Here is a 17,187-nt window from a genome sequence, read left to right as displayed (position 1 = left end):
TTTTTTCCTCTGTTGCACTGCTGCAATAAATATCTCTTGGTTGCTCTGAGTGTTGTGGTCAGTTTCCTTTCAACACAAATGATGTCAATAGTCCATAGAAGATTCATCTTGAGTCAAGGGAAGTTTGAAAACTTTTGTGAACCTTCATATTCTCTACTTCCTCCATAATATGAGGCAGTGCTTAGATTTTGTGATAATATGACTAATTTGACTAATTATGGCCTGTATGCAGTAAACCTTCAAGGTCATAAAATAATCAATATTCATCTTGTGCCTCTGGCCTTCACTTGATGGTCCATTCTAGGGGGCTCCATACCTGTATTTTCTTCATCAATAATTTTCTACTTTGGGAAGCTTCTGACACTCTTCCTATCAATCCTGAAGACAGAGTATGGATCCTGCACCTGGATCAGGAATCCACAGCCATACTAGAGTGCACTGCAAAACTCCGCCTTTTAATTTGTTACCAAGTCTTGATTTTATTGCTAATTTGGAAACTGGAAAGAGTTTTAAAATGTAACTCATTACATGCACCCCTGGTTAGACTTCTGGACCTCTGGTAAATGGAAAGAGCTTTAAAATGATGTAAACTTTCTGATGGCTGGGGAACAACCAAACTTGTTATAGTTCGGCCCATGTGGTGAAGGCTTGTCTGTTCTGTGGTGCTTTATTGGGAAATGGTGGAGCTTTTAGGAAGTGGGGCCTATTAAGAGAAATTTGTGTCATTGGGGTCATGCTCTTGAAGAGGACACAGTGATGGTAGTGTCTTTGTCTCTCTTTTTGCTTCCCAGCTACTTTGAACTGAGAAGTACTCCCCCCTCCCCCCACAACTCCTGCCATGATGTATTGTGCTGCCACCAGCCCACATCAAGGGAGCCAAGTGGGAATGGACTGAAACCTCTAAAACCATGAGCCAAAATAAATCTCTCAGCCTTTTGAGGTCTTTATCTTAGGTATTTTGTTAGTGGCTGAAAGCTAACACAGACCCAGAGATCAACATGTTTTATTTTGAATCCTGTCAGTTCCACTTATTATTTGCATGACCTAGGGAAGGTTGTTAGTGTCTTCCATGTTCAGTCTTGTCCTCTGGGTTGATTTCTACTTGATACAACTGCATGCGTAAGAATAAAACAGAAAGTGATACTCCCTGTGTGATTAATATGTGATGATTGTATAAGGGGAAAATAAAATTTAGATATTAACATTAAATCATGACAAGGTAACCTTCATTCCAAGTGTGGCACTAAAGTAGGTCTCACCTGAGTCTCACATGCAGAGCCATGCCCAGTTTTGGGGACCTGGGAGTGTGGACCCCAGGCCCACTGTTAGGCTGACAATGATGCAGATCAAAGCTTAGTCTGCAGCAATGTCACACAGGTCTCTGCCTCTTGTTGGGGAAGGTCTAGAGGCTTCATCTGGAGCTCTGTTCTGTACACAGAGCCATTGGTTTGTACCCAGTGTGGCACCTCACAGGTCAAAGACCTATGCTGGCTTTCCTGCTGTGCTCCCTGCAGGTTCTTATTCAGAGCTATTGCCTGAGGTTGGGGGAGGGATTTGGAGGCAGTCTCTGGGGCAGGGCTAACATAGTTTCAGTAGGTCAGCACATAGTTACAGTAGGTCAGCTCAGGGTTTGTATGGCAAGGGGGAGGTTGTGACTCTGCTCAGCAGAGGATGAGATCAATCATGATGGGTCTGATTTCAAGTCTTAAGGCAAGGCCCTAATGCTCTCTCTCCCAAGAGCTATGCCCCCTTCTGCTGGGCTGCTTGGAGCTGAAGAAGGAGTGTCTCCAGCAACCCCACCCTTCCTACCTTCTTCAATGCATCTTTTCTTTTTCTGATGCTGTTAAGCAAGAGCTAGTTTCTCCAGCTCTTGTGAAGCTAGTTTGGTGCATGTATTAGTAGCTATTCCATTTGGTGTCCCTGTGAGGAGGTGATCTCTGGAGGATCTTGGACACCATTTTGGTCGGCAACTCCAATGACCTGGTTCTTCTCTTTACTCTTATCCCTTGGAAACACTAGTGTTTCTTGCAGCTGGCTCGGGAGGCTCTGTCCTGCGGGGCCCTCCTTGGCAGTCCCACTCCAAGACCCAGCTCCCCAGGCCCCGCCCCTTAAGCCCTGCCAGCTGAGGACCGGAAGCGGAAGTGCAGCTTTGCCACGTGCTTAGGTCCCGCCATATCCCGGGCCTCTCTGACTGAGTGTGAAGTAAATTTTCCTCAGCTTTCCACTTGTTGTGCTCGCCCTGTCCCCGCCTGGTTCTGCCCGGGAGGGGGTCTCAGCGGGACGCGTTCCAGGCTAGTCTCGCCCTCCCAGGGCCTTCTGTCGCAGAGCCCCAGGTCGGCTCCGCTGGGCTCCTCAGGTGACCGCAGCGGGGTGCTGCTTGGGCGGCGGGCGCGTCTCCCGCAGGCCGGAGCTGGACAGCCCCGCGGCCTTTCCCGTCCCCACCCGCGTCCTCTGGCGGCGGGCAGAGCGGGTCTGAGGGTCCCGGCCTGGGAGCCTGGGGGCCTGGGGGAGACGTGGCATTCAGATACCAGAGAGTGAGCAGCGTTTTAATACCGTCCGCTGCCTCCTGGCCAGTGCGTGGCATCCTGAGTAAAGAGATGCATGGCAGCCACTTGTCTGTGGACGCTGTGACTCACAGAGAATTTGGTCCTCTGCCAGCTTCAACCTCCTCTGATACTCGTGCTTCCCTTTTCAGTTTCTTTACTCATCGGGGTTTGGAGTTGAGTGGAGCACAATGTCGCTCCTTCGCTTCTTTCTGGCATCAGAGAACTGATCTGCCCCTTCACTATTAAATAGGACATTTGCTGTAGATGTTGGTATTTTCTATTTCCTAATAAAACTTTTCCCCTTGTTGGTCCTTCTTTTAGGCTAAATTATCACCACTCATGGGTACTGAAATAGTCACTGTTTATGTCTAAGAGAATGAGGCAAATAATCTTCTCCTGTGTATGTTTATTAATCCCTGACTTGATTTTTAAGCATCCTTTGTTCCTAGGAAGAAATGAACTTGGTTTACAGTTTATACTTCATTGTTCATTTCTCCAGTGTACTGGTATTTTTATATTGTTTGCACATTGTGTATGAGATCTTGTTTCAAGTTGTACCCTTTTGATCTTAGAAATACTCAGGAAAACAGTACCCTCACCCCATATTGGCTTTATGAATTCCTTTCTTAATTAGTGAACCTACCTATAAAAAGAGTATACAACTTCTCTTTTTCTTTGTTTCTTTAACCTGTTTTGTCTGTTTGTTTGTTTAATAACAAGATATAACAAGAATTTGTGTTTCTTTTAGATAATTGCTGGAAAATTATAGTGCTTTGTAGAAGAAATTCATTGACTACTTTCCGTTTCATATCTATTTCTTTAATATTTATTATATTCTTGCAATGTCTATAATTACGATTCATTCTTTGAACTACCATTTTTGTCTATGCTCTTTTGCTCAAAATTGCTTAGTTCATCAGTGTTATTAATTTTCAAAGGATGTATTTTTAGGTCTTCTGATTCTGTTAGGTTTTGAAAATATTAATTTTGTTCTATTTTCTTTCTGAACTTTTATGCTTTTCTTTTTCCACCTGAACCAATGGTTATTCCATGAATGTGAATTTTTTTCCTCCTGGAAGTTGAAGCTCATAAATATATGCACTAAACCAGCTGTGGATTTACAGTTATTTTAATTTTATGCTTCTATCCTGCCACATAACCAGTCCTGACTCACTAAATATAAATATGTGTTCCCTTAACTCTCTATACTATGATGTATTTCTGTAGAGCATATACCACAACTTGATATATTTTGTTTATTTACTGTCTTCCCCACAAAGACTTTAACATCCATGTTAAAATTTTCTATTTACTTTTTTTCTATTTTATTCAGTGCTTTATTTCTCATGACTTCATTTAGTGAAGTCAGGGTAAATATGTCCAAATTAAGTATGAAATGAAGGAAGAGGAGGTAAGGGCTTTGAGGAAAACATTCTGGCCCAAGACCTAGGACTTATGAGATGGAGCTCAGAGATGTCATATTTGAATGGAATCTTTCTCTCAATCTTCTCTCTATAGTGCCCAATGAGATTTTGGGCTAAATGCTAGTAATCTTAAGGAATAATGGCCATTATAATAGCAACTACATTTTAAGACATGTATTCAGAAATGTATTCATTGGTCATTTAGACTTTAAAGACAAATAGCCTTGTGTTCATACCCTGCTGGAGCAACTGTATAATGGGGTAACATTGTGCAAGTGTGTGTAATAATATTCCTCAACTCTAGAGCTGGGGATATAGCTCAGTTGGTAGAGTGCTTACCTAGCATGCACAAGGCTCTGGGTTCTAATCCCCAGCACCACACATACACACACAAAAAAATTCCTCAACTCTAAACTGGTGGTCATAACATCTGATTTGCAGTGTTTCAAAGAAAAATCACTAACTTAAGGTGTAGACATCTCTCCAGAGTCACTCACATATCAGCATTGTTCAAATGGCTTATATTATTATAAATATAGTAAAGAGTGTTAAAAATGTTTTATTGAGTTTTATTTTTTTAATATTTATTTTTAGTTTTTGGCAGACACAACATCTTTGTTTGTATGTGGTGCTGAGGATCGAACCCGGGCTGCACACATGCCAGGTGAGCGCACTACTGCTTGAGCCACATCCCCAGCCCATTTTATTGATTTTTAAATAAACTATTTGTTCACTTAAGTGGAAGGAACTGTTGAATTTTCATTGTCTGATATTTGTGAAACAGCACATATCTCTATTGGGAGTGACACAAATCAAATATTCCTCCGCTACTTGTGTACTGTTCAGGGGAATTTAGCATGTGAATCACAGTAAAGCAGTGTTCTTTGTGTCATTCATATAGAATTCAGTGAATTGATGGTCACAAACTACGTTTGAAGGGAACCCCACAGTTCACTGGTATGGGGGGGAGTGGTCAAGGGCAGAGCTATAATGCTTGTTAACCTGGCAGGGGCTGCTGAAATAGATGTGTGTGAAACTCATAGAACCCTGTTGTATAAATCAGTGCTTTCTTGAACTTGAAATAGGGAGTATATATTTTTAGGGTTGAAGGCACTGCTTGACAAACTTTATGCCTTTTGTTATCATGAAGAAATTGACAGCCAAACTTTTTTAGATTTTAGTTAAATTACGTACAGAATGTCACTCTTAATCTCTTTATGATCAGCAAAGGCAACAACACTGTTTTCTGGCTCTAAAGGGGAAGATTAGGTTTTTTGCCTTCATGTGTTTGCTTGGGCATCATGGGGTGTGTGTGCTTGTGTTTTGAGGGGAGTTACAACATTGATGGACTGCAGCATGTAGGCACGTGGGTGTGGAAGGTGTGGGAAGGTCTAGATTCGCTTGTCAGCTTATTGATTTTTCTAGAACTTGTGAACATCCTGCTTCCCTTCAGGAAGAGAACATGGAAGAAGAAAGAATAGCTGCTAAAATGCAGAAAACAATGATATAGGTAAGCCAAAGGTAATAATTCTCTATAAGAATATTTCCATTTGAGTAGCTGCCCTAGCTGGCTTTTAAAATTTTTAAAAATATGTATTTTTAGTTATAGATGGACACAATATCTTAATTTTATTTTTCTGTGGTGCTGAGGATTGAACCCAGTGCTCCACACATGCTAGGTAAGTACACTACCTCTGAGCCACAACCCCAGCTCCCTAGCTATCTTTGAGCACAAGCTAGCAATCTGGTTCTTATTGGATCACATGGAAAAATTATTTTAGGCTTTGAGGGCCATAGAGTTTCTATTGCAAGGAAACTTTCATACAAAATCAGCTATAGAGAGTATGTAAGCAAACAATTTATTATGTTTCACTACTTCATTTACACAGGCAGGCAGCAGGCTGAATTGGTTCATGTGCTGTAGTTTGCTGAACCCTGGCATAGAATAAAAGAAAATATGACCAACTGTGCAGCTAGCATGAAAGATACACTTGTTTCTGCTCAGGTTTGTGAGGGGGAACAGAATGAGAAAAGTGCCCATTCCCTCTGTGTGTGGTATGATGCTCTCTCCAGCTAGAGATTTAATCCTGTTTTGTGTTGTGCTGATTACTGTGATGGAAATAAGGTAGCAAGTGACATTGTTTCTGTAACAAGGAAATTATGGTGTCAGTGTGGAAATTACTTCATTTTAGTGCATTTCTCTCATTTCTGTCATATGCTCTGGACTGTTCTGGACCATGACAGAAATGGAATGTATCAACATCTGTGATGATGTTCAGTATATACTTGATCTTAGACCAATGTCCTTGACATAGAGCTCCTAAAATCTGAGGCATGGCTGAAGGGATAAAGGTAACTTTGGATGCTAATAAGGTGATTGATATAATAACCTTGGGATGATTGTTCTTGAAAGATGAAGGTGTGATTAAAGAGGTGGGACTTTTCAACTCTGCTCCCCAATCTCCAGAGGCAGGAGAGGATCTGAAGTTAAGTTAATCATCAGTGGCCAACAGTTTAATCAGTCATGTCTTCTAGTGGAGACTCCATAAAATCTCAGTAAGAGTGGGTTTGTGGAACTTTTGGTAGCTGAACATGTGGAGGTTCCTGGAGCATGGTACTCAATAAGCATGGAAACTCTGTACCACTTCCTGCCTACCTCTCTCTCTTCATCTGGCTGTTTCCATGTACTTTGTAATATCCTTTATAATAAACTTTAAACACAAGGAAACATTTTTTGAATTCTGTGAGCTCTTCCAGTTGATTAATTGAACTCAAGGAAAGCTCATGGAAACCTTGACTTATAGCCACTTGATCAGAAGTATAGTGACAACCTAGTATTTGTGATTGAATTTTGAACTAGCAGTTCTATGGGACCAAGTCATCAACCTGTGGTATGATGCTACCTCCAGCTAGACAGTATAATTATTTAATTGAATTGTAAGATACCCAGTTAGTATCTGCTGGAGAATGGCTTGGTCCATATGTGTGAGAAATCCGACACACGTCTGGTATTAGAAGTGTTTTGTGCTATAGAGAGAAAGGGTGTAAGAGTGACTGTGTGATCTCATTACTATAAATTGCTGAGAGAAATTTAATGTTTTAGGAGTATAAAGGCTGTGAGACAGAATTTGTTCAGTCACTAAGTTATGTGTGGGTAGAAAGGGAAAGAGATCTGCTGACTGAGTCCTGACATAGACTCTGGGAGACCATAAAATCTTCTGAGCTTCCCCTGAATTGATTCTCAGGTCCCCAGTGCTGTCAGCCTCACCTATCTTCTCACACACACTGGAGGAGTTGTACCTTTCTGAACAGAATTTGTGGCATCTTTTAGGACTCAGTGACCTTTGAGGATGTGACTGTGGACTTTAACCAGCAGGAGTGGGCTTTGCTGGATCTTGCTCAGAGGAGCCTCTATAGAGATGTGATGCTAGAAACCTTCTGGAACCTGGCCTCACTAGGTAAGATTGGCAATGTTGTTCATGTAGTGGTTTAGAAAACAATTTTGTCTACTAGTTGACCTTGTTCTAGGATTTGTGCTGGGGAATGGGAGTGCTTGGTAAATAAGACAGTCGTGGTCACTGACTATAGGGTGCTTATGATCTGGAGGCTTCTTCAAGAAAATAAACATCAGTATATTAAATTTGCTTTTTATATTTCTTGTGGTTGAAAAATTTGAAGCTTATTAAGTATTGTTAGTGTGGGCATTCAGGGATTACTCTGGGGCACAGGGAGAGGTTGTGCTTTGTGACCTTTGAGGATTCTAACTGCTGTGAATGCCCTTTACCCTTTACCACCAGGAGAACATCTATAGTTAAAGAAGTGGGGTTTATTTTGCAGTGTGTCATGGGAGAGCATACCCTGTGGGGATTTATGGGGCTTCCTAGTAAGAGTATATTAGAAAGTACCAATTATAGGATTTTTTCTTTTCTTGTATGGTTCAGGGGTGATTTTGTGGAAGTACATTTATTAGTTCCTTAGGCCCTCTGTAATGAAGTACCATAAAAAGTTCAGAAATTTATTCTTGTGTTTCTGGAAGCTGGGAGTATGAATTCCAAGTGTCATTAGGGCTAAATTCTTTCTAAAGGCTCTAGGGAAAAAGTCCCTACCTGTTTCTTTCTAGCTTCTGGTGGTTGCTGGCACTGCTTGGTATTTCTTGGTTTATAGATTTATCATTCAATCTCTGCCTCAGTCATCTTTTTCCTGTGTACCTGTATCTCTCTCCTCATAGGGGTGCTAGTCATTGGATTTAGGAATCATTGTAATCCTTATAATCTCATTTTGACTTGATTTTCTTTGCAAAGACTATATTTCTATAGACGAAACCTACTTACCTACCTTTCTCCTCCTTTCACTTTATTTATTTTTAGAGCAGTTTCAAGTTCACAGCAAAATTTACTGGGGGTGGAAAGATCTGCCCTATCTCTGCTGCCACCTGGGGACAGCCTCTTCCACTATCATCATCCACCACCAGAGTGGTAAATTTGTTAAAATGAATGAACCTACATGACATATCATCATCATCTAGAGTCCATAGGATATGTTAGCACTCACTTGTGGTGGTGTACATTCTTTGGATTTTGGGACAATGTATGATGACATGTACCAACCATTATGGAATCCCACAGAGTAGTTTCACAGCCCTAAAAATCCTCTGTGCTCTACCTTTTTTATCTTTCATGTTCCGTAATCCTTTGGGAGCCACTGACCTTTAAATTCTCTCTAGTTTTGCCTTTTGCAGGAAATCACATAGTTGGAACCATATTGCATGCATCCCTTTTCAGATTGGCTTCTTTCACCTAATAATATGCATTTAAATTTCTTTCATGTCTTCTCATGACCTGATAGCTGATTTTAGTGCTTAATAATATTCCACCATTAGGATATGCCACTGTTTATTGTATTGATCCACTACCCTACTGGTGACATCTTGATTGCTTCCACATTTGGGCAGTTATGACTATAGCTGTCATAAATATTCATGTGCAACTTTTTGTGACGATGTAAGTTTTCCACTCCTTTGGGTGGATACTGAGGAGCACAATTGCTGGAACATAGGTAAGAATATGTTTAATTTCATAAGAAACCACAAAACCATCTTCCAAAGTGGATTTTTTTTGCCAAGTTGCATGCTTTCCAGCATTTGGCATTGTCAATATTGTGGATGTGGGCTATTCTAATAGATTTACAGTGGTGTCTCATTGTTTGAAATTGCATTTTCCTGATAATGTATGATGTGGAACATATTTTTATTTACTTATGTGCCATTTGTATGTCTTCTTTGGTGAGGTGTCAGTTGAAGGTCTTTTGCCAATATTTTTATAAGATTGTTGATTCTTATTGTTGAACTTTAACAGCTGTTTGTGTATTTTGGAAACAGTACCTTATCAAATGAATCTCTTGGAATTGTTTCTTCTAGGCTGTGGCTTGTCTTTTTATTTTCTTGAAAATCTTTCACAAAAGATAAATTTTTAATTTTAATAGAGTCTAGTGTATCAATTGTTCTTTCAAGAATCAATCCTTTTGGTATTATATCTAAGATGTCTATGCCAAGCCAAGGTCATCTACATTTTCCACTGTATTTTCTAGGAGTTATCTAACTCTATATTACATTTACATAATTTTAGGTTAATGCTTGTGAAGGTTTCACTTTTTTACATGTGTTTCCAGTTATTCCAGCAGCATAACTTTAGGACAAACTATATTTTTTAAAAAACTACTGCATTTGTTCCCTTTTCAAAGATCAGTTGACTCACAGTCATCCTTTGATATCCATAGTAAATCCCTCTCAGAGATAAAATTTGTGTGTTCTAATTTCTTATTTAAAGTGACATAGTATTTGTATGCAACATATTCACATTCTTTCATATATTTTAAATAATTTCTTGATTACTTCCTAAACATAATACAATGGAAACCTGTCAATACTTGTTATACTGTATTGATCAACGAATGATGACAAGGAAATAGAGACCTTTTTAGTGCAGATGGCAGTTTTTTCCCCTAATATTTTCTGCTCATGATTGAGTCCGTGGATATAGATGGCCAACTGTATTTATGTGGATTTGTTTTTGGCCTTTCTATTCTGTTCCATTGATGTATTTGGACATGAATGGGCGTGGACAGTGTTCAACCTGGTACGTAAGTGGTCACTTTAGCTTGTATCTGACAGAAAACAGAGGCAAGTGAGTATTTTGAGAGTGGAATATTGCCTTTTCTCTTTCTTTCTTTCTTTCTTTTTTTTTTTGACTGTCCTTAGATAGAATTATGAAGTGGCCTTATTTTGTTTATTTATCATGGTCTTGGAAAAGTTTGGTATTCTGATATTATTTATGTTCACTAGGAAAATAAAATGTCCTGGCTGTATCAGACAAGCCTATAGTAATATTGATACTCATGTGTAAATTTCAGATCATTTATGCACATCAGAGGCTGCTTTTATCTCCCCATCTCTGTTTTTTCTTCTCCTTTATCTTTTCTTTTTTCTTTCATATATTTGACATTTTGCTGAAGTGAAACTTATACTTGACCAACTTCAGAGTATCAGAATACCAAAAGTTTGGCCCCATCTTAGGAAATGTGCGTATTTCTTCATTGTTTTCCCTCCTGATATGCCTCCCGCCTGTGCAGGGTACCCACTACACACACTCCATCTGATCTCCCAATGATTACAGGAGGAAGACCTGCATACAGCAAAGAGAGGGCATATCCAGAGCTTCTGTACTGAGCAGCACCAGGAAAGCAAGAATCTCTGGGATAAACTGGTCTTGGAGGGGAAAATAATCAAGTAGAAGTAGTTTGTTTTGTGAGGATGATGATCTTCCACAAATAGCTCTAATTGATCTTTAGACTTTTTATCAATGCTCTCACACTCTTTTTGTTGTTGGCAAAGAATCCCTTTATACTGTCTTTTTAAGTGAATATTTGATATGTACCTTTTATTCTGTTCCTTTCTCTTTGGTTTCATAATAATATTCTAGTAATGTTATTGTCAGCATCAGTCTTCACTGAACTATTTCTTAGTGAATTGCTTACCATTTGACTGTTTTGCTTGTTAATACCCAAATTCCTGAAACAGCCACACTTCTAAAAGTCCTTTGCTCTCAAATGCCTTCATGTTTTTTTATTTCAGGTTTTGAGTCTCTACTTAATACTGCTAATGAGTTGGTTGCTCTTTGAAATACTGATAGAGAAAAATTATCCAATGAACAGAAAATATTGAGGTTGAAAAGAAGTGGTTCCTCTAATTTGTATGAAAATGGGGAATCTGGTGGTGTCAGTGATTAGAACAAAAGCCATGAGAGATATTTGAGGTGAGTGCCCTTCATATAATAGTAGGTAGTGCCTCAAGGGAGAATCTTAAAATGTTTTGATTTAAGAAATGTGTATACATAAGTCTAGGTCAAAAATTGTGGTCTCACAAAAATTTTTTTCAAGATGATTTTTTTCCTCAAATGAAACTGAAATATTGAATATTTGACACATACTTTAATTATCAGAATTATTGGAAAAATTGTTACTGGAGTCCTAGGAGACCAGCATTCCTAGTACTTTTGGGAGTACTCACCTGAGCTTCCATTTTATATAGACAAGGGGACCATGAAGATGCATAGTGAAGCAGTCTGTCAGACTGTGATCTGGTTGATCTTTATGTCAGGATTGGTCAGGCAGGTCCTTGTGGGAGGTGATCAGAAAATTGCTGTTGCTTTGAGGATAGTTTTGACTCATCAATTATCACAAGATGTTTATAGATTAGCTGGTGGTTCCTGGAATACACTGACTCAGAACAAAGGAGACAGATACAAAGTGGAGGCAGTGATGTGAAGGCTTTGTATTTGCATGCTCAAGTGAAGAGTCAGGTGCTTAGCAAAAACAGCTTTAGTCCTTTTTACAAAAATCCTTAAGTCAAAATCTCAATGACATTATTGCCTGTGGTAGAGCCTTCTCTGAGAACTTTCAGCTAAGTTGACAGGGCAAAAACATCAGGCACTCACTGAAAATGCAAAAAATTATTACGAATTATGGGCCATTTATTTTTAAAAGTCATATGGTAGAGAACATTTATGAATTCAGTGAAGAAAATCAATGTGGACAAATTCCAAATCTTATGCTCAAGAAAACTACTGAAGTAAGATCCTATGAATGCCATGAGTGTGGAAAGTCCTTCCTGTTGCATTCATCCCTTAAGAATCACACCAGATCTCATTCTGGAAACAAACCCTACCAGTGAAAGGAATTCAGGAAAGGCTTCCATTTTCTTGTTTATTTTAGGAAGCATATGAAATCTTCCACTGAAGAGAAACCATATGAATGTAAGGAATGTATTAAATCCTTCCATTGCTCCTCCTTGTTCAGGAAGCACATGAAGATTCATAGTGAAAAGACAAACTGTGCATGTAAGGAATGTGGGAAAGCCTTCAGTAGTTCTTCCCACCTCACAGAACACAACAGAATTCAGAGTGGAGATAAGCCCTATGAATGAAAGGAATTTGGGAAGGCCTTTAGCTCTTCCTCTTACCTCATAATACATATAAGAATTCACTCCTGCTCCTTGGCATATACCTAGTAGACTTAAAAATAGCATACTACAGGGACACAGCCACATCAATGTTGATAGCAGCACAATTCACAATAGCTAAATTGTGGAACCAACCTAGATGCCCTCCAGTAGATGAATGGATAAAGAAACAGTGGTATATATACACAATGGAATATTACTCAGCTATAAAAGTGGATAAAATCATGGCATTTGCATGTAAATGGATGGAGTTGGAGAATATAATGCCAATTTAAGTTAGCCAATCCCAAAAAAACAAATGCTGAATGTTTTCCTCTGATTGAAGGAGGCTGATTCATAGTGGGGTTGGGAGGGGGAGTAAAGGAGGATTAGACAAACTCTAGATAGGGCAAGGGCCCTATCTAGAGTTTGTCTAGGAATGATGGTGGAATGAGATGGACATCATTACCCTAAGTACATGGGTGAAGATATTTCATATATAAATAATGCTTTTCTTGATCTGTTTTTAGTGAGACTGGGAGTATTCTGTATCCTTTGTACATTACTCCCTGCATTCTTATATCCCGTTATACCTATGGAGCCTTCTGGAAGTTTTTTTTTTTAATGATACAGGCATCTCAGAAAGATGAACAATGTTTTTATATACTTAAAATTTATGTTTTTTATAGAACTCATTTGTACTTTTCATACGAAGTTTGCACTTACAAAATTGATTTATGCAGGTTATATCTGAGGATGCATATTACTAGTCTTCAAGCTTTCCGAATGAAGTCATCCAGAGTGCTTTAGAAAAACTGATGCCAAAGTTTCACCATTAAGGATTCGATTCACTGCACCAGTATTTTGTCTGAGCATTAGTAGTTTTAAGGTACCCCAGGTTTCTGCCAATACTCTTAGGAGTTTCCTTGTATGGAATGAATTACTTTTCTCTTGTTGCTTTCAGGATTCTCTCTTCACTTGTGATTTTTTACTATACTGTCTCAGTGCAGGTGACTTTGGATTTTTCATAGTTGGAGTTTATTGAGCTTTTAAACGTTTTTATTGCTGTATTATAAGTATATACAATACATGCATAGCATACATAATTTTTTCCATTTTTTCCAAGTACTTCCATCTCTCCCTTCTTTACCCGCCCTGATGCCTTCCTCTATCCCACTGGTCTTCCTTCTATTTATATATTAATTGGTTCATTATAATTCTGCATAAAAGTGGGATTCATTGTGATATATTCATACATGCACATAGCATAATTTGGCCAATTCTATTCCCCAGTAATTTCCTTTACTGCACATCAGGCAGAGTTGGAGCAGTGGACCCATACTACTTGGTAATGCCCCCCCCAGAGACAGCACAGCTGAGTAAGTGCTGAGGGAGATGGTGGAAGGAGGAGGAACTGTCAGGACATTCTTTCCTCCTCATCAGGACAAATGACAATCAGCAAAGTGTATGGATTCAGCTTGAAGTGACCATAGCCATCTTGAATTGTAACCAGTGTGATTACCCCTGAATAACCCTAGTTGGGTTTTCCCACATAGTTTGCAAGCACACTGTAAATAGATAAATTTATTACAGCCAAATGAAGGGTTTTAAAATTGAACACTGGCTCCAGGGATGCCCCGGACCCTTTGAATGTACCTTAAGATAAACCAGGTACATTCCAGCCAGTATAAAGTCATGTTTTTCCTAACCTTTAAATATTCATCTCTTTCTCACCCTACATGTGGGGATCCAACTGGTCTTTCTGCCACCCAGGACCACACTTCTATCAGTGAAACCCCTAATAAATTTCATTCTGTATGATCATATATCTTTTTTTGGTCTCAACATACTTTAGGTCATTCCTAATGAGTTAGGATCATGCTGTACTGGAACAGACTGATGGGAGAATATGAAAAATTTTCTCAGAGAACAAAGTTACATTTTGCTTCTGGAATGGTCTAGGAATTCTTGTTCAGAGTTCTGCTCCTCTCCTACACTAGTCCTATCTCCTATAGGCATCTCTTTAAACTGTCCCCTAAGTAATCCAAAATTATGCAAGAGATGATGAGATTGATGAGAAGGAGATTACTCAGGTTTTCTAAAGGAACAAAACCACCAGGATATGTATGATTATAAAAAAAGGGATTTATTAGATAGGCTTTTATGACCAGAAGCTCAGTAGTTTTGCAGTGGCCATCTGCAGGCTGGAGAACAGGGTTCCTTTAGTAGCTGCTCAGTCCAAGAAGTTGGGGGCTCAGAACAAGAGGGATCAAGGATGCAGCCCCAGTCCAGGACAGATGGCCTGGAAACATCCCGGAGAGGCCAGTCAGAGTCTGCTCTGGAAGAGTAAATGAGCTGGAGTTTGATGTCCTCAGGCAATTGCAGCAGCATTCAAAGCACTCGCCCAAGAACAATCAAGCTTTTTATTTTATTTTATTTTTTTTTTTAATTTTTATTGTTGGTTATTCAAAACATTATATAGTTCTTGATATATCATATTTCACACTTTGATTCAAGTGGGTTATGAGCTCCCATTTTTACCCCGTATACAGATTGCAGAATCACATCAGTTACACATCCATTGATTTACATATTGCCATACTAGTGTCTCTTGTGTTCTGCTGCCTTTCCTATCCTCTACTATCTCCCCTCCCCTCCCCTCCACTCCCCTCTTCTCTCTCTACCCGCTCTAATGTAATTCATTTCTCCCCCTTGTATTTTTTCCCTTTCCCCTCACTTCCTCTTGTATGTAATTTTGTATAACCCTGAGGGTCTCCTTCCATTTCCATGCAATTTCCCTTCTCTCTCCCTTTCCCTCCCACCTCTCATCCCTATTTAATGTTAATCTTCTTCTCATGCTCTTCGTCCCTACTCTGTTCTTAGTCACTCTCCTTATATCAAAGAAGACATTTGGCATTTGTTTTTTAGGGATTGGCTAGCTTCACTTAGCATAATCTGCTCTAATGTCATCCATTTCCCTGCAAATTCTATGATTTTGTCATTTTTTAATGCAGAGTAATACTCCATTGTGTATAAATGCCACATTTTTTTAATCCATTCGTCTATTGAAGGGCATCTAGGTTGGTTCCACAGTCTTGCTATTGTGAATTGTGCTGCTATGAACATCGATGTAGCAGTGTCCCTGTAGCATGCTTTTTTTAGGTCTTTAGGGAATAGACCGAGAAGGGGAATAGCTGGGTCAAATGGTGGTTCCATTCCCAGCTTTCCAAGAAATCTCCATACTGCTTTCCAAATTGGCCGCACCAATTTGCAGTCCCACCAGCAATGTACAAGTGTACCCTTTTCCCCACATCCTCGCCAGCACTTGTTGTTGTTTGACTTCATAATGGCTGCCAATCTTACTGGAGTGAGATGGTATCTTAGGGTGGTTTTGATTTGCATTTCTCTGACAGCTAGAGATGGTGAGCATTTTTTCATGTACTTGTTGATTGATTGTATGTCCTTCTCTGAGAAGTGTCTGTTCAGGTCCTTGGCCCATTTGTTGATTGGGTTGTTTGTTATTTGATTGTCTAATTTTTTGAGTTCTTTGTATACTCTGGATATTAGGGCTCTATCTGAAGTGTGAGGAGTAAAGATTTGTTCCCAGGATGTAGGCTCCCTATTTACCTCTCTTATTGTTTCTTTTGCTGAGAAAAAACTTTTTAGTTTGAGTAAGTCCCATTTGTTGATTCTAGTTATTAACTCTTGTGCTATGGGTGTCCTATTGAGGAATTTGGAGCCCGACCCCACAGTATGTAGATCGTAGCCAACTTTTTCTTCTATCAGATGCAGTGTCTCTGATTTGATATCAAGCTCCTTGATCCATTTTGAGTTAACTTTTGTGCATGGCGAGAGAAAGGGATTCAGTTTCATTTTGTTGCATATGGATTTCCAGTTTTCCCAGCACCATTTGTTGAAGATGCTATCCTTCCTCCATTGCATGCTTTTAGCCCCTTTATCAAATATAAGATAGTTGTAGTTTTGTGGATTGGTTTCTGTGTCCTCTATTCTGTACCATTGGTCCACCCGCCTGTTTTGGTACCAGTACCATGCTGTTTTTGTTACTATTGCTCTGTAGTATAGTTTGAAGTCTGGTATCGCTATACCGCCTGATTCACACTTCCTGCATAGCATTGTTTTTGCTATTCTGGGTCTTTTATTTTTCCATATGAATTTCATGATTACTTTCTCTATTTCTATAAGAAATGCCGTTGGAATTTTGATTGGCATTGCATTAAACCTATAGAGAACTTTTGGTAATATCGCCATTTTGATGATGTTAGTTCTTCCTATCCATGAACAGGGTATATTTTTCCATCTTCTAAGATCTTCTTCTATTTCTCTCTTTAGGGTTCTGTAGTTTTCATTGTATAAGTCTTTCACCTCTTTTGTTAGGTTGATTCCCAAGTGTTTTATTTTTTTTGAGGATATTGTGAATGGAGTCGTTGTCCTCATTTCCATTTCAGAGAATTTGTCGCTGATATACAGGAATGCCTTTGATTTATGCGTGTTGATTTTATATCCTGCCACTTTGCTGAATTCATTTATTAGCTCTAATAGTTTCTTTGTAGACCCTTTTGGGTCTGCTAGGTATAGAATCATGTCACTGCAAATAGTGATAATTTAAGTTCTTCTTTTCCTATTTTTATGCCTTTAATTTCTTTCGTCTGTCTAATTGCTGTGGCCAGTGTTTCGAGAACTATGTTGAACAGAAGTGGTGAGA

This window comes from Marmota monax, unplaced genomic scaffold, assembly GCF_021218885.2.
Source record: "Marmota monax isolate L192 unplaced genomic scaffold, Marmota_monax_Labrador192_F-V1.1 WCK01_AAM20220418_F8-fsc00102, whole genome shotgun sequence".
In the NCBI taxonomy this organism is placed as follows: domain Eukaryota; kingdom Metazoa; phylum Chordata; class Mammalia; order Rodentia; family Sciuridae; genus Marmota; species Marmota monax.
This window is presented reverse-complemented; position numbering follows the sequence as displayed.